This window comes from Anticarsia gemmatalis, chromosome 2 (genome assembly GCF_050436995.1).
Source record: "Anticarsia gemmatalis isolate Benzon Research Colony breed Stoneville strain chromosome 2, ilAntGemm2 primary, whole genome shotgun sequence".
NCBI lineage: Eukaryota > Metazoa > Arthropoda > Insecta > Lepidoptera > Erebidae > Anticarsia > Anticarsia gemmatalis.
The window spans coordinates 12,705,658-12,725,456 of NC_134746.1; the positions used below are offsets into that span (position 1 = coordinate 12,705,658).

The following is a 19,799-nucleotide window of genomic DNA, read 5'->3' on the forward strand; positions in this document are numbered from 1 at the left end:
TAGGTTGTTTTGTAATCTAGGTAGGGTTATGATAATTATAGAACATAACTAAGAATATATTTATGAAGTACGTGCATTTTAAAAAGTTTTCTTGTTAGTAAAGTAACCTGTCACAGCTCGCATACGAATTGTCTTCTTTGCGCAGTAAGTCTTTACAGAATTACCAAAACAATATTTCATTTAGGCTTATACATATTATTTTGATTTTGAATACAATATTGTTATGCCTATGATAGCCAGAGATTGGCAGAGATATAATCCAAATTGAAATCATTTATTCATTTAGGTCGAATACTGACTGACGGTAGCCAAATTTAGTTAATTTAATTTAATTATCGCTATTTCGCAGGTATAGCAAATATGAAGGGTCCATGGAATCAAATCTAAAATCTCTCGCTCTCTCGACCTTAACAACAGACAACGAGCTGCATCATGATCAAATGAAAAAGTTAAACATTAGTATTGAAACTTGACGCTACTTCATATAACTTTTTACACTAAAAAGAATAATGCATCCCTGGTGGGGATCGAACCCACGACCTTTGGATTAGAAGTCCAACGCGCTATCCTCTGCGCCACAGGGACGATGACAACGATGTACTTAAAAGCGGTTCTTTACATTTTAGAGATCCTTTATTTTTCTATAACAATAGATTTTAGTTTCCTTACAATACGTTTTTAAAACGTTTTCCTTTATTTAGCCCCATAGCCGTGACCATAGCGTTTGAGAGTAGTTGGCTATTACTACCGTGCGAAATACGTCATATAATTTTATCGGATTCTTTCTCGCACTTACACATTGTCACATTCCTATAATTCTTTTGTTTATGACGACAGTATACATGTGTTATAGCTCGAGTATAGTTACAGACCCAAGCGAACAATAGCATGTTCGATATAATATCTAGAACGATACCTCCTGAGTAACTATAATGAGTGAAATGACATTATAGTGATTATGCAGGATGTTTCATTAAAATAATCCCTTATTTTTGTAAAATCACTACCGTAAATATTGTGACAGCACATACTTAGATGTATGAATAGGTAAGTCGCAAATATTTTTGGTAAAAAAATCCATATTTTTTAAATGGAAACTCTGTACTGAAAAGTGGTTTTCATAAATAGGCAACTGAGATACATAATACAAGCCAGTTGTACTTTGTATCTGATGTTTATATGTTTGTAAAAGACACACGAGTAATATTATATTCATTTATTTATTCATCCTTGCAACTATTTTTACAGGTTTACCCAAATACAATAGTAGAGGTACATTACAATAATTAACTATTTAGGTACAATAACAATACCCAACAATAGTTATTGTCTACTACTATATCCTATAACATACTATATAATATGTGACCTTTGTAAATTCATTCACAGAACGTTAATGTCGGAAGTTAAAAATTTAACAACTTATGCTAGTAATTTAGTTCTTTTCGAAATATTCTTTGCAGTTAATAAATGAGTTAAATATCTTATCTGTCAAAATATGCTGTAAACTAACTGTGTACCAAATTTTATCAAAATCCATTCAGTAGTTTTTGCTTGAAAGAGTAACAAACATCAATAATAAAAGTAGGATTGTTCTTAAATGATTGGCATAACTAATTGAAATTTATCAAAAACATAGGAAACCATTCCCGTACATGCACAATAATTACATTTACACACATTTTAAATTAAATAACGTACGGAACCTTCTAAAACATTGTTATGTTACCGATATTTTATTTATCAATATTTGATGTCACAAAAACCATTTAAAATTTTCTACGAAAAAATATTAGCGCTATTTTTTATTATAAAACTAATGAATTGCGGATATTTTCTCAAAAGTAGCTATTTTTTATTTATCAATATATGATATCACAAAAATAATTTTAAATTTTCTACGAAAAAATATTAACGCTGTTTTTTATTATAAAACTAATAAATTGCGGGTATTTTTTCAAAAGTAGCTATTTTATGGCAATTAAATAAACAAAAAGATATGCACATCTTTTGATGCATCCCTGGTGGGGATCGAACCCACGACCTTTGGATTAGAAGTCCAACGCGCTATCCTCTGCGCCACAGGGACGATGAGAGAGACGGCGAAATAGTTGACTAGTTTGTACGGCACTCACACACGCACACGTGTATGTACGCATTATATAAAATACCTGTGTTTGTTTTGAACGAATCGTAGCCAATAATAGTGATGTTATTAATAATGGACTTTGTATGTGACGTTATCGAAATTAAAATTAGTATATTTATACTCAAGGCCTCCTTTCATTTAGGGACAGTTATGGATTAATTATATTTATTTATAAGTATTTTGAAAAATATAGTACCTATAATACCTACCTAAGTACTTGGCGATAAATAATACAGTGTAGAGTTTTGTTAGGGCTCTTCTCACTGGCTCTACCTAAATGTCAATGAACAATGATTTGATTATTCGTAGCGTTTCTCTACATTGATTTAAGGTAGTAAAAAGTATAAGACAGTAGTCGTTCTAATAAAAAATAGACTAAAGATTTAACTATATTTTGGAATAACGGACTTAGCTCTCTCTTTCAAAAGGAGGTTTTCTAATTTTCTATTGTAAATTATTTATAAAAATTTCAGCTTTTTATTTATTTATTAATGTAGTAAATAGAAGTAAGTATATTACACACATTATAACTAAAGACAAAACTTTAAGTCCCTGTTTAAAATAGTAGGTATAATATGATGTAACAGTTTACAAAGTTCGCCAGTCGTTGACCTATCTTTTTATTTCAACACATCATTACCGATTCAACATCTGAACAAACAAGCTTGGCTACTCATAATAAATTGTTTGTTTTTAAATTTTGCTTCGTATTGAACTATAAAGTAACTAATTAGATTTTGGTGTTTTTTTCTTAGATATTCTAGGGGCTTCACCTATTATATTGACATACTTACTTACTTGCATCATTAGTGCTTAAGTTAAGAGGCTACACTACAGTTTTTTGCTTAAATTTAGATATAACTTAAGATTCGTTTGCTCAATTAGTATTTTTTTTTTGTTTCTTCTATAATAATCTACGTTTGAAGTACCTACTTTAGTAATGATTGCTACAAAATGTATGGTACATTAAAGTATAGAGAGTTGACTCTACAAAACCTAAAACTTCTTTACGTAGTTACATAGACTTAGAAAATGCACAAACCTTTCTAATATATCGTCTAAACCCAATCATTAAGCAAAAAAAACTGGAAAAGTAACACTTAAATTGGCTTTGCTAAGCTATGATGTTTTCAAAAACGTAAGACTCCGAATTTATTTTATTTAGTATGTACTATATTATTAATATTATTATATATTAGCAAAATTTGACATAGAGCACAGATTTGAAATACACAAACTCTAATACCTACCTATATGAACCAACTCCAATCATTAAGCAAAAAAATCTGGAGAGCTAACTTTTAAAATTGTTCTTTGTTTCAACTTTACTTAACAGTTCAAAAATACCAATATAAAATTTATTTATTTTCATTAATAATAATGTTATTAAAATTCAGCATAATCCAGGATCATCATCGCCGCCGAAAAATAAATTATAGTCTGTTTAAAGCAAATTAAATTATAGTCTGGGTAAAGTACTTCTTAGACCCTGACAGTTTATTCAGAATAAGTACTATATTATGTGTCAGCTATGGCCCTAACAATGGTAATAAAGACAACAACTTGACACCATTGCACTGTTTGCATACAAAGTATTTAAGATTGCGTACCTACTGGCTATTCGTACTTAAATGTGTCATGTTTTGGACCTTGTACATTATGCTAATAAAAAAATAGCCTTAGTAGGTACTTAAGGGATAGTAGTAGACTAGTAGCCTGTTAAAAGTTATTAAGCTTAGGTTTCTTTAACCCCCCCTTTTTGAGGTACATATAGCGATAGTTTATCTAATCAATAGGGTGTAAAATCATATAAAAAACGCTATTGAATAGATAAACTACAGCTAAATGTACTCAGAAATCGGGGGTCAACTGAATATGTATCGGGTAACTTTTAACGAATATTTTAACAGCAGATATAACACATATCGCTAGCGACGACGGGTAAAGTGTGACTTTGCCGGACTCGAGACGCTTCCCTACCTACCCTGGCTTTGCTTGACATGTCGCCGATACATAATTCTATAGTGGCACATTTTGTCTTTGTGGACAGAAGTGTTGCGGCGAGACATGAAGGGATGTGAGGTTGAGGAAGACGACGTCAAGGATAGGGCGAAGTGGACGAAGAGTGTAAGGAAGGCTGACCCCACTACCATATGGGACGAATAGCCAGGAAGAGAGAGAGAGTGTCTCACCTGTCACCTCTGCCTCTAGGTACTTAATTAAATAATACCTTTTACTGGTGCAAAGTTGAGTTTATAGAATATAATTACTCAAAACAAAAGTTTGTATAACATGATTTGACAGATGTTTCATTTGCATTTAAATAAGAGAGACTTAACTTTTAAGATTAAACATGAAATAGATATCCAGCTTTTTATCTCTCGCAAAAAGATCTGTACCTACGGATGTGGTTCTCTCATTATTCTGTATGTCTGTTTGTTGCTTTCTTCAAAACAACTGGACCGATTCGAATGTGGTTTCATGGGTTGTTCACTATAAAGTAACTTGTTGGTTTTATTGATGTGAACCATTGTGAATGAGTGTAGGGGAGATTTATTTGATTTTCATTTGGATTGGTAAATATTTTTTATTATTTACATAGAGGACACATAGTTAAGTTCAAAGGCTGCCATTAGTGTTTTAACTTCAGGACTACAATAGATGAGAATCGAACCCACAACATATTGTAACTGTGTGTACTTCATACTGCATTCTGAAGAGCTCTTAACCGCATTTCCAAAATCATCATTTGAAATAATCCTTTTGTGTGATATTTTATTTGTCATGACAGTCAAATTCGTGTCACAATATTTTGAATTTTGAAGCAAATGTCAAATCTGGGGGGCTATCACGTCGTATTACAGTTGACAACTATTTGAAAGCCGCTATGCTGTACATTGTTTTCTCACTTAGATTAAAGTGATTAACACGTTGCGGCAAAGCAGCAATGTGCAATACATTGCTGTAGTGACTATCAATTTGACGTACACTAGTTGTCAACTGAGATACGTGATAACGACTAGTACCCAACTAGCACACAAGCGCTATAACAAGCTGCACAATGGCCGGTTAAAGGATTTTTATAACGCCTTAGGCTCCTTAGTAAGAAGTATAGTGGTTCTATAAGCGGCTACAGATCTCTTGTAGCGTCAAATAGGCCCATACTGTCCAGCTTATAGCTCTAAATTGGATCTACAGTGGTCGTAAATAGTAATTATAATAGTACGCAGTATAGTAGTTCTACAGGAGCGCTAAAATAAGATGAAGGTGGTATAATCGCGCTACAACAGCTTTTTCGCAGCTTCGTGGCGCTTACCAGCTGTTGTACAGAGGTGGTTAGCGCCACGAGCGTTCGAAAAAGCTCTTGCAGCGCGATTATACCACCTTTACCTTATTTTAGCGCTACTGTGTAACGGTTATAAATGCTAACGCTCTAAATTAGTAATATGGTCGGTTTATTATGGTGTAAACTAAATATATTGTATTAAAATGAATCATCAGTGACAAATGAGGAGACATTTTATTTTTACGGATTGGATTATTAAAATAACAAGTAGTCTATCGCTTTTATTTCTTTGTGTACGTGATATGAAAGTGCGAGTTCCAGTTTGCTGTCAATATATATGTATATTATCGTCAATATTTTCATGCGCCCTCAAAATATTCAGTTTTAAATGCAAAAATTATATAGATATGTGGATTTGGAAATTGTATTTTGAACATAAATAAAACTTTGAGGGTTACAGATAGTTTAATTAGGCTGGCAACACTGGTGTAGTGACTTGAAATTTTTTGCTCTCAGTTTTAAAATTCAATTTTTATTTATTTATTACGTATTTGTCAATAATTGTGTCTAAAAGTTGTAAATAAGTGTAATTAGGTTGTCTTCTACTAATATATAGTCAATCAAGATGGAAAAGTGTGATTAAGACAACAATATAATAATTACGCCAACCAAGTGTCAAGGCGTCAACGTATTTCAAATTCAAACAAGGAATAAGTGTTTGATAAATACAGGGAGTATTTCGTATCGCTTGTTATTATAGACTTATTAGATTTTATCTAAAATCCGTTAGATAAAGTGTAGCATATTCAGGCTCACTACCCCCATGCTCTTCAACATTGAATCAACGCAGCACTGATTCAGTGTTATAGTCTTCCATTGTAGGTAGCTTATTTCCCATATACCATTCAGTTTAATTAGTATTGTAAGAGTCTAATTGTTAGGTTTCCTATTAACTGCAATGCTAGTTTTTTTATTTTATTAATTTTTTGGTCTAAACCTACCCACTTTAAAAACATCTTGTAACATCATTGTAATTATAAATTATTTAACTGCAAGGTCCAACTAACCCCTTATTATTTATCCCCTATATCTTTATCTGTGTTTTCCTCTTTCTTTTGTTAGTTACTTTGTGTATATTTCTTCTAAAACTATTAACAATACTAACATAGAGCATCTCAATAAATACTAACTTTCCCCAACTAATTCTTTCTATATCCTGCTGTATATCTCAACTTTCTTTATAACGTTTCAGATCCTTTGTTGTTAATATCAACAATGATGACCAGGAAGGCAACAGCAAAGGATACTGAGAACAAGCTTAAACTTGCTCTGCTCGAGCTCAAGAAGTGCAAAGATGAGAACAGCCTGCTGTTGAGGGAGCGTGTTGACTGTGAAGAAGAGATCAAGGAGGTCAACCACAAGGTTGTATCACTGAAGGGGGAACTTGCTGAGCTCCATATTGAAAATATGGACTTACTGGATCAGCGGGACAGGCTACAACAAGAAGTTAGCTCATTTGGCAGCTGTAATGAGACCTATGAGTGGTCTCTGAGCCGCATAAATGAGCTAGAGACAAGCCTGCATGAAGCCCACACTAAGATCATCTCATTGGAACGGTCAATACAATCATTTGACAGTAGTGCAACTCATCATTTGTATTCTGAGCTTATAGGCTGTAAATCTTTATTAACTAGAGTTAAAAGCAATAAAAAGTTTAGGAAATACACTAGAATTAGTAAGATAATTAAAAAATTAGAATTAAAACTTAAGAAATTTAACAAACTTAGATTATTAGTTAATTCAAATAAAGATTTGATTGAGGAACGTAGGGAACTAGTTTTAGAAGTCAATAGTTGTAGTGAAGAACTCATCTCCAGTAGGCTATTGTATGACAGGCATACTCTCGACCTTAAGTCACAAATCTCACACCTACAATCTAAATTAACAAAAATTACCTTAGATTATGAACGTGAAACTCACGATTACATACTAAAATACGATGAGATAGCTAAAGTTGGCAGGGAAAATTTAGAGCGTGTTAGGGCCTTAGCTAATAGCACTCCATGCACTAGGTGTTCTCAGTCTCAGGGACCCCCTTGTGACTTAGAACGGTTAGAACCCTCTCAAATTAGTTTAGGTACTGAGACTTCACTGACCGACTCATCTGACAGTATTCCCTCTTCCTTCATAGATCTTAACACAAAGAACAGAGTAGCTATGTTCTCAGATAAGTTAGGCATTAACTTAGGACCTATAATAAACAATAACTTACATTGTAGTTTTAAAAATAACTGTTACCCTAACCTCAAATTAAATCAAATAATAGATAGAATTAGGAACACTCACTTAGATATAAATACAACAGTAGTTTTACTGATAGGTGATAGTTTAGGTTTAGATAAAACTGATATTATTGATAGTATTAGCAGTTTATTGCAATTAGATTTAGGTAAATTAATTATCTGCGCATTCCCATACTCACAATCTCTTACAGAAAGGGAAAATAAGCGTATACATAGGTTGAATAATCAACTACATTTAATGACATCTTATCATAGTGATAAGTTATTGTTTTTTGACACTAATAAGTTTATTAGTAGTTTTATTTACACTCAAGAAACTATGTTTCTTAATAGTTCGGACAAACGACAAATTGCTACATTGTTAGCTTATAATATTAACACAGTTATAGGTGCTATAACGCAGTTTAGGTTAAGGGACGACCCAGTATTGTGTAGTTATTCTAACAATACTGTGATTAAATGTATAGGTAGTGTAGTTAGCGACAAGGTTACGAATAATGTATCCGATTCTTTAAACTGACAGGTAGGACAATGGATAAACAGCTAGGCTCATTAAATTTAGTACATCAAAACATACAAGGTTTATCCAGCAAGGAATTAGAAGTAGAATTGTTCTTACAAAAACATAATGTAGGTATTTTCTGTGTGACTGAGCATTGGCTACACACGGAACAAATCGCAATAAACAATGAGTTTTATACAATTATTAGTGCGTATATTAGGAACAAAGCTAGACATGGTGGTTCACTGATTATGGTAGCTAACAGTATTAAATGTAAAGAACGTAGGGACATAGTTAATTTGTCAATAGAACGCACGGCTGAGGTTTCCTGTGTCGAGCTAGAGCGACACATAGTAGTTTGTATATATAGACCACCAAATAGTGAGTTTACTTTATTTGAGTCGATAATGGAGGACATATTAAAACGTTTAAGTATAAGCAACAAGTATGTGGTAGTGTGTGGTGATTTTAATGTAAATTTACTTGAGCAATCTTCGACTAGTACGAGACTTAAGTCATTATTTAAATCTTTTAATTTAGTTTTTTTATTTAATGAGCCCACTAGAATCACTGCACATTCTGCTACATGCTTGGACAATATATTCTGCAACTGCGAATGCTTAGGTAGGGAAATCTTAAGTGAACTAACATCGGACCATTGTGGACAGAAGGCTATATTTCCTGTTAGGATAGATAATAGGTTAAAGAAAATTACTTGTAGGCCTATTACTAGGGATCGTTTAGTATTATTTAATAGTGAGATAGCTAGTGCTATGACAAAGTTAGACGACACCGAAGAACACCCGGATAACCTTTACACATCGTTATTCAACATTATTGAATCCAAGTTCAAAACTATCTTCAAAGAGAAAACCATACTAGATAACAATAGGAAACTGAAATTTTGCGATTGGGCGACAGCAGGTATTTATAAAAGTAGAGCTAGGCTGTATGAGCTTTATTCCATGAAACAGTTCAATTTTAATCCTAAATTTCTTGAATACGTTAGGAACTATTCAAAAATTTTTAAGAGAACTTGTGTTGCTGCTAAATCCTTACACTTAAGCAACAAAATTAAAAGCTCAGACAATACGATCAAAACCACATGGAATATCATTAACAACGAAACAGGTCGTGCTATCCAGCGCGAAAATAATTTTGAACTGAAAGTAAATGACATGATTATCACCAACAACTTAGAGGTTGCTCAGACGTTCAATACTTTCTTCGCTGATATTCCCACAGCTACAACTAGCTCCTTGAATTCCTGTCCTGCCAAGGCAGAATGTTTACTTCGAAATAGTGTAGAAGAGTGTGGTAGTGTTTTTTTCTTCAAACATATCAACTCTAATAATGTAGTTAAGGCTTTTAGGTCGCTCAACTCCAAAAAAACACCTGACCTCTGGGGCATCTCTGTTAAATTAGTAGAAAGTATCATTCTGGAAATAGCCCCCCATTTGGCTTTAATATTTAACAGGTGCGTAGATGCTGGTGTGTTTCCGGACTTAATGAAACACAGTAAAGTAGTACCACTCTTTAAGAAGGGATCTAAGAGTGAGCCCAGCAATTTCAGGCCCATTTCCATCTTGCCTGCGGTTAGCAAAATCTTCGAAAAGGTCATCTTAGAGCAGCTCGAAAGTCACTTTAACTCGAATCAGCTATTTCATGGTAAACAGTATGGTTTCACAAAGGGTAGGTCAACAATCGATGCAGGTATTTCGCTCGTCAAGCATATCTATGATGCTTGGGAGACATCCCAGGACGCCATTGGGGTGTTCTGCGATCTCTCCAAAGCATTTGACTGTGTCCAACATAATAGTAATACGCTCCTTAGGAAACTAAACCACTATGGAATTAGGGATACAGCGCTCGATTTACTTGCGTCATATTTGAGTAATAGGATTCAACGAGTAGATATCAATGGTGTAAGGTCTTCAGGTTCAGCTGTTTCTCTCGGCGTGCCTCAGGGTTCGATACTCGGTCCGTTTCTTTTTCTCGTATATATAAACGATCTCCCCTTTCAGGTGCAGGACTTATGTGATATTATATTATTTGCAGATGACACTTCACTCATTTTTAAAGTAGATCGTTCGAAGTCTTGTTTTATTGATATCAATAGTATTCTTGAACAGGTCCACAACTGGTTCACTTGTAATAATCTGTTATTAAATTCTAACAAAACTAAGTGCATTAGGTTCACTATGCCCAACGCGAGGAATTCAGGTACTAACATAGTCGTAAATGGGCAAACTATCGATTTGGTAGATTCGGCAACGTTTTTAGGTATCAGTCTGGATAGCAAGCTCCAATGGGGCACTCAGATAGCGCATCTCTCGGGGAGACTCAGCTCCGCCGCGTACGCAATCAGAAAAGTAAGACAGTTTGCTGGTGTGGATGCGGCAAGACTGGTTTACTTTAGTTATTTTCACAGCGTCATGTCTTACGGTATATTACTGTGGGGTAAGGCTGCTGATATAGATGTTATTTTTGTCCTTCAAAAAAGAGCTATCCGTGCAATTTATAGTTTAGGAGCGCGAGACTCCTTGAGAGAGCTTTTTGGGCAGATAGGGATACTGACGGTGTCATCACAGTATGTGCTTGCAAACTTGTTGTATATAAAACAAAATTTAGGGACTTTCGCAACAAATAGCGATAGACACAATTATAACACTAGAAACAGACACAAATTAGTAGGTCCCCATCATCGTTTACACAAGGTGCACAATTCGTTTGTAGGTCTCGGCATTCGTTTCTTCAACAAGCTTCCAAAGCACATCATGGATTTACCCCTGCCAAAATTCAAAGTTGCTGTTAAGGAACATCTCGTTAGGAAAGCTTATTACAGAATTGATGAGTATCTAAACGACAATAGCTCTTGGGATTAGTCGCTCGCTTGATTAGGATTCTTTGAAATTAGGGAACTTTGCTATAAATTGTATAAACTCAGTAGCAGTAGGTCTAATATTGTAAAACATGGGCAATTAATGATGCAAATAGGTGATGTTACGTACAATTTGATGTTATTCATAAAACTGTCACTTTTTTCTTTTATAATGTTCACAACCAGTGTGCTCACTTGCTGCCCATATTCTTATTATCACATGCTAGTAGGTGCTCCCAACATACGGTATGATCAGAGACTAATAAATAACCTAGCTATATTAATTTAACTTAATTGACGTTTAGTCTATATCGCTGATTGTTGGCAGCTCCTCGCATGATCAATTATTGTATCAACCACATTGTAAAACTTTTGGCGATTGAAAAGAGTGGCCGTGAGTTTCTCGCTAGCTCTTCTCATAAGGCTCTACCCCCTTTCCGAGCTAGTGGTAGATTCAGTAATTGTAACGACTATCATAAGTGTCAATATTTGACCTAAATGAATAAATGATTTGATTTTGATTGATTTTGATTAGGGTTAGAGGTAATAAAAAATGATTTTAATTATGTTAACGTTACCAGGCTATAGATTTATATGATCTTCAAAAGATCGTAATAACCTCAAAAAATATGTTTACCAAATGATGTAATGGCGTCTCGATCAAGCACCTCTCAGAGTTGGTTACATCTGCTGTAGCGGCTTAAGCTGTACAAAGGCTCTAGTGTTTGCTGTTGTAGACCTCAAGGTTCTGCAGTTGTGGCATAGGAGTGCTTCAATATAATTGTTTTGGTCGCACACCAGCATTTTACTCGTACTTTTAGGGGTCAGTCGTTGAATATTAAAATAGTTTGAAAATCATTTTTTTTTTATTTATTTTATTTATTTTATTTATTTTATTTATTTTATTTATTTTATTTATTTTATTTATTTTATTTATTTCATTTATTTCATTTATTTCATTTATTTCATTTATTTCATTTATTTCATTTATTTCATTTATTTTATTTATTTTATTTATTTTATTTATTTTATTTATTTTATTTATTTTATTTATTTTATTTATTTTATTTATTTTATTTATTTTATTTATTTTATTTATTTTATTTATTTTATTTCTTTTATTTATTTTATTTATTTTATTTATTTTATTTATTTTATTTATTTTATTTATTTTATTTATTTTATTTATTTTATTTATTTTATTTATTTTATTTATTTTATTTATTTTATTTATTTTATTTATTTTATTTATTTTATTTATTTTATTTATTTTATTTATTTTATTTATTTTATTTATTTTATTTATTTTATTTATTTTATTTATTTTATTTATTTTATTTATTTTATTTATTTTATTTGTTTTATTTGTTTTATTTATTTTATTTATTTTATTTATTTTATTTATTTTATTTATTTTATTTATTTTATTTATTTTATTTTATTTTATTTGACAGACTGAACCACCACTGCACCTATGTAAATATATTATGATAATAATTTTAAGCTTTAGTATAAAGGTATATTACTCGCGGTTATAGCGCTTTAGGTGCTTAACATAATTCTGTAATCCCCATGGCTGTAAAAATGTTTCGAATGATACCTTATACATCTATTTGCCGTACAGAAGCCATATAAATATCTGATATAACGCTCAAGGCGTTATTAAAGACCTACGCAACTCTTTTATAGATGAGTAATACACTAGCCCTAAAAAAATCTGTTATAGAACCTAAGGCATTACAAAAAGCTTATTTACGCTCTTGAGCGCTATAAGCGCAACGCATAACTCCGTTTAAACTCCTTTATCTCCTAAAGTCCCCTTATACAGTTAACGGTGTTATAGAAGATTCCATTAACTCAGTTATACTTCCCTAGGCTGTCTAGCGATGCAATTACATGCTCATATATCACTATAAGTCATTAGTTTCCTACTAAACGGCTACTGTCCCGCCTAGCTGTTAAAGGGTTTTTTAAATAGCTAGTATACAACTTATAGAGAATTGTACAGCATTTGAACGACTCTTATGCAACTATTAGGCTGTATAACGACTGTATAAGCAGCTTGTGTGCTAGTTGGGTATGGTCATAGAATGGTTGATAACACATATACCATGCACAAATAATAAACAAAATTATTTTACAACTACATAAAGACTACTATATAATAAATGAATCACCAAAGGTAATGTACAAAGCAACAACGGTAAATTTAAATTATAACAGATTTACCGATTTAATTACTTCGGTTTAATGCCTAGCCTCTACCGTGAAGTACGGTGCACTAACTTGACGATAGACCCTAGATTATGTTGTGTTTCTTTCTTTTAAAAGGAGAAGAAAGAGATAGGGTTATCTGGGATTTTTTAAATGGATCTATGGCTAGGAATGTCGTCAAACTTACAGCGAAATTATTAATTGGTGTCTTATAAGAATCTGGTTAGTTCTTTATAATATTAAAGGTGCTGTAACTATTTTGTAAAAAAGTTTACTCACAAAGTTAATCTCGATAATGCTTAAATATTTTGTTTAGCGTGGCAATCGAACCTGTGACACCTTAGTTAATAAACATTGTCAAACAGTAACAGTTGTCGACGGGTATAACAGTGGATTTTCTTTATAGTTCCCAAAAAACATTCTTACTTAAATTAAAAGACATCGTTATTTCTGGGATTATGATAGTTTCCAATCATTTAAACCGTATCAGTAATAGAACCTAGAACTTCAATAACACGAACACTAAACCCAGAAAAATATATTCTAAGTATATTCCGTTATTTTATAATTATTAATTCCGTTCATTTAATACGTTAGAAAAGTATGTTAGCTATTAACATACGTCGTATAGACTAGATAAATCTATCTACCTAGATACCTGTTATAAAATCATATGTGTTTAATGAGAAAGTAAGCGCATAGACTCACTGCTCTACTTTTTTAGCAGACGTCATGTGCAACGATGTTTGCAAAGTTTCATTGTTTATTTTTAGCACCATTCGTAATATAAAAACAATTTAAAACATGATAAATTTGCAGTTATGTCTCAAATGTACGAAATAAGTGCACAACATCATTATTTAATTAATACAACTTGACACAAATTAAAAACTTCATTAATAATTAATTGACATAGCAATTAATACCGCTATGTCATCAAAATACCGCGAACAACAATCTCACAATAATCGCTTGCCATGCGCAAAAAAAAAAGAAAAGTAATAAACAATATGTAACACATACTGAAACAAAAACAATACAACAAATTCTCTAAATTTTAAATGAAACTTACCATTTTATTTCCAAATAATTAAAAAAACAATTAAACAAACACATTCACCTAAAAATCCAATTCAAAAAAGAAGTTTTTCGATTATTTTGATGACACTCGCGTTACTATAGCAACGGCAAGATGGCCGGTCGCCGCGCATGCGCACACACAGCCGGGCGGCCATAGACTGCTCGATTTGGCGCCAAAGCAATGCTCAAATGTTGTGGCCACTGGCCCGTACGAATTCCTTCCGTGCTTGCCCCGGAAAAGAGCATTTCGATAGAAGCCTCTAAATGTGGGGTCGAGAAAAATTTGAGATATTTCAATCAATCGTTGTTTCGAAGTAAAAAATGTCCCATTACATTGTTGTTTTTATTGGATAAAATTCTTGTACGATTCTTATCTGAAAAATAGTTCATTTAAATACTTATAAGAATTTCTAAATCCTGACACATACCTACTTAGTTTTCTATTGCTATGTGTGAATATCAATTTCTTATTGAAAAACAAGTAGTTAGGTAGGTACTTAATTTTATATATTTTTTTACGTATATCTAACAATTCCGGGAAATGCTTTGCTATGTTTACCAATTAAAAAAAAAAACACCGAAAGTATTTTCATGTTACACAAAACCTGCAACTAACAAAGACACCTTCACATTTCTACCTCCAAAACTTTCCCAAAGCGAAACATTCACTCAATCAACAATAACAAAACAAGTAATTGTGATCCAGAGCTCAATAGACGATCAATGGCGTTCAATGCGCTTGCGCAACGCCATAGAGAGAAATACAGAGTATACAGACCATAGATCACATGCCGTTTACATCCGAATAGGGAACGGATCAACAAGTGCGAGTCGGACTCCCGGAAGTAAGGTTCCGTCCCAAAAAAATATGAAAACAACACGTTTATTGTATGGGGACCCCATTTTTATGTACTTGTTATTAGAGCGGCTAGAAATACATAATTTGTGAAAATTTCAGTTTCCTAGCTATTACGGTTTATGAGATACAGCCTGGTGACATCACATACCACACCACTAAGCGGTCACACATCTATGGATTGACCACGCCAAGGGTTGCTTAACACAGATCGTTTACCGACCGGTGAGCGCAACTGGTTATGGGAGATTGGTGACGGACGGACAGACAGATAGCGGAGGCTTAGTAATAGAATTCCGTTTTTACCTTTTGGGTACGGAACCCTAAAAATGATTGTTCCGTAATAATAAGAATGCCGGATCGAATGTCGGTCATCCGGGCGGTGGGTGTCCGGCTGTGACCACGCTGAAGGGACAAAAGGATATGGAATATATTTTTCGGAGGTGCGGTTTTTGTGGTTCAGTAAGTTAATATCAATAGGGATAATAAATGGAGGCTATACGTACATAGGTATGATATAGGTTCCTGAACTGTAATAGGTATTAGCTCCTGTTGTATGGTTTTGTTTAAAGAAACTGATAAAGTACGGATTTTATAATGCGAAAACTTTAACAAAGTAATTCAGCTTGTAAAATATTTTCATTTTCCAATTTTTTTTAGTAAAAACACAATATGCTTTTTAAATTACTCTAAATAGGAATATTTTTAAAAAATGAGGTACTTTCCAATGTGAGTAGTACCTACCTAAAATTTAAGTTAGACTAACGACCAATTTTTCAAACATCAGCTAATTTTAATCAAAGAGGACAACTAGATCGTTTAGCAGATTTTCACAAAAAACGGATTTCAAACAGCCGCAGCAACATTCTAGACAACGCACTTATCCCGAATATCGAGCAGTACCAACTATACCGAAGTTATTTCGGCTCACAAAAGCCTCGCCTCGTGTAGTCGCCCTACAAACTGGTACAGTGAGAGTCTGAACAATGTAGCCGGCGCCTTCGCTGGACCTGACATGTGTTATCACAAGTACGTAGGCAGAGACATGCGAAAATGATACATAATATGTAGTTAAATATTGGTAAATAACTTTCGCTTTCAGCCACGTTCAGGGATATTTTAAAATAAGCTTAAGTATCTATCTACATCTTTTTAAAGGCCAAATCTCACCTAAATCGGTTGTGCTGCAAACCAAAAAGCCTATTAAAATGACAAAGAGATCAGAGTTTTTTTTTATATCTATCGCATTTTAATAAAAGTAAAGATAACAAATAGCAATCAGGAACAAATGCAGTAAGATTTTTCAGCTAGTAAAATTTTCAGACTATGTCAACGCTATTTTTGTGCTTTAGAAATGGAGTTGCAGGACGAAATAACGAACTATTAAGCATTGCTGCGACGCCTAAACACGTATTTTTCCTTCTTTATTATATTTTGTGAGAACATAATTAAAAACTATCAATACAGACCCAAGAAATAAGTATACCACTGAAATTTTTAAACGCTCGTTTTATAAAGCATCGCCTTAAATGAGTATTGTCCATTCTTTGACATATTTTGATAGAACACAATAAGAAACTATCAATACAGACGCAAGAAATAAGTATAAAACTTAATTTTCAATCGCTAATTTTAACAAAGATTCATAAACCAAACCAACACTGCATTTTCCAATTAATTCACAGCAAAACCAAATCATTCACACTATCAATGAATGAAGTTCACAATGTGGTCAGGCGAGTGACATACCATAATCTCAGGAATACAACGTAATCATCACTTATGAAGACACTTGACACCCACAGCACTCCCACTGACTGCGGTAGGGTGGTCCCAACAGTAGATGTACTATGGGTACTATGGGTTTCTGCTTGAACAATAAGTTAGAGGTGTTAGGGAGTTTATTTGAATGATCCTGGGTTTCTTTCTGTCAGTCGTATGTAAAATTAGAAGTTTGTGTCCTCAAAAAACTCGGGAAGCAGAATCTACGACACTACCAAATGAACATTGGATGTCGAATCGTGTTTTCGAAATAAAAAAACATGCGCTTATATCGAAATAAGTTAGAGTTATAGAGTTGTCGAATGATATATTTATTATTTACATACAAACTGCCGATGTCACGTAACATAGGTTCGACTCTATCCCGTGCGTTATCCACGATTGATCCAAATGATTACAACATAAGCATCCTTTTATCCATTCTCCGAGACTTATTCTACGACTCTACATTTCTCATCTACAAAAGGAAGTTTTCTTTATACCCATGTATGCAGTTATACCAGCATTGATGATCAATTGTACAGGCAATTTTTTATAACTGTATTTTACTTTTCTCGATCATTGCCTAAAGGCATCATAATACTAAAAATCTTATTAGATATTAATATAGAACAAATGTGCAATAAAGCAACAATATCTTAGCTCGTTACAACCCACGTAGAATCGCACGATGATTTTACTGGCTGTCTATTGGAAATATCATAATAATAAACTATTAATGTGTATTATAAAATCAATTTATGGGAATAATAGAAAATGATTTGTAGACTATTTGTGTGGTAAACTCTAGATTAGCTTAGCTTTAAAGACTCAGTTAGGCAAAGGCGGGAAGTACATACACAATTATATAAGTACACATAAGTACATGGATAAGTTACGTTCATAATCTACATATATATCTAAACTTTATTCGCGTCATTGTGTTTTTCTAAAAAAAACTTACTGCGATTTATTTCGATCATCTTTATAAGAAACACAAAAAATAGATGCGAATGATTCTAAGATGATTCCAATAAGAAATGGATTGCAATATTACCAAAGACAACATAAAGTCTCTACCTATTATTCCTATTAGAAAAGTTTTTACTTAAATTCCTTTTCAATAAACACTATCAAATATCCTTAACAAAATTAATGAGTTCACTTGCAACAAAGTAAGTCTTACTTCATAACACAAAGTGTACCGACATAAGACATAACTCAGATAGATATCTTCATTAAAAAATCGTCTGTCAAAAAACAAAAGCACAAATTACCTCTCGGTGTCTGAAGCAAAATCGTATAGTCACGAATTTAAGACAGAGATAGCGATATACAGACTTGTGTAGGAGTGATAAGGATGGAAGATAAGTGCCTTTCAACGCGCCGTAGTTCCCACGACTTGTACTTTGTATACCTATGTTGTTGTTATTAAATGTATGACAGGAGCTCGAGAACCTTATGAGCTTTGTATCTAAGCAACATGGCTGTAGAAATATGATAGGTATGAAGTCCATAAATACTGATATCAAGGCTCTTGGGTTCGAGTTTCTAGACTCTACTGTAAATACTTTTAACGGAACATTTAAATTAAAAGCCAAGAAATAAGTCATCTAATTAAAAGATAACTTTGATATTACGCTAAAGCAAGAAATAAGCAGTTTATGAGGTTAAGGCAAAGGTGCTGATCGTCTGATGGGTCAAAGCTAATATCTTAACTGGCACCTAACTAACATGCTGTACTAAGCATAACCTGACCCTCAAACTGAGAACCAAATCTTGCCTAGCAGTGGGACAGTAAGGCGTTAATATTTATTTATACTTTTTCATTAGACCAACTTTCTTTACCTTTCATCTCCAAAGCAACTCTATAACTATAACAATTCCTTTTCATACACTATTGTATACTTTCAAACTTTTACTGCGTACAAAAAAGTAATTCAATGAGTTTTGTCGGCACAAACAAACAAACAGTCACGTCACACAAGTTAATTAATTCTCATTATGTAATGCGCGCGCAGTTATTAATGATACGAGTACTTTGTTTGTTGAGATGTGAGGCCTAATGAGTGACTGTTTTGATTATTTTGTGTGAGTTTACTGGTTGGAGAAATGAAAGGAGTAGATGAGTACAGCTTTCTTTGAGAGCACCGCAAGTGAGAAACTATGACTTAAAGTTTCTTCTGCATCGCCATTACTGTGCATAGCCTTATTTTAACCACTGTTATGAATAAGCCTCTTTTTTTCAATACATCTCATACAATCGCGACGTTTATGATTTTTTTTAAGTGTTCAGAATATGATAAGTAAGTTTTTTTTTATAGACAAGGTGTCGCGCCACTCAGGTGGGGTTTAAATTTTAATGTTTTAATAATATTTAATTTCCCAATTTAGTAACTCTGTCATAAAACACAACACACTACATACACAAAGACGCGTTTTTACCCCGTAATGCATCACGACCAAAAAAAAAACATGTGTTGTGCGAGAAGAAAGCTTAAAGCAAAGGCCTTACAGCTTCGTCCACACTCAATATTCACTTTAGGGTATCTCAAGAACTCGTAAAGTATAGAAAGAACCAGCATTATGTTAGTAAACTATATCTAATGATCCTAAGACTCAGAGGCGTATTTTAAGATGGCGCGCCCCGGGCTCTTGTAGCTTTCCGCCCCATGAAGGAATGAAAGAAAACTAAAATTTATTTTTCATTTTTAACAAATTCGTTTTTTAGATCGTCCTAATCAATTTTATTTATTAAATCGGCTTT

General features: G+C 33.2%; 1 protein-coding gene and 2 non-coding genes across 3 annotated transcripts in view; all 3 read right to left on the reverse strand.

The window, feature by feature from the left end:
• LOC142985077 (uncharacterized) overlaps window positions 1–14,568 on the reverse strand; it is a 62,247-nt gene extending 47,679 nt beyond the window's left edge. The window contains exon 1 of the mRNA XM_076133027.1: window positions 14,408–14,568. The gene's annotated coding sequence lies outside the window, so the exon portion shown is untranslated. The remainder of the gene's footprint in view (window positions 1–14,407) is intronic.
• TRNAR-UCU (transfer RNA arginine (anticodon UCU)) lies at window positions 513–585 on the reverse strand. The gene has a single exon. It is a non-coding gene; the product is annotated as a tRNA-Arg (tRNA).
• TRNAR-UCU (transfer RNA arginine (anticodon UCU)) lies at window positions 2,017–2,089 on the reverse strand. The gene has a single exon. It is a non-coding gene; the product is annotated as a tRNA-Arg (tRNA).
• Window positions 14,569–19,799: the final 5,231 nt, after the last annotated feature.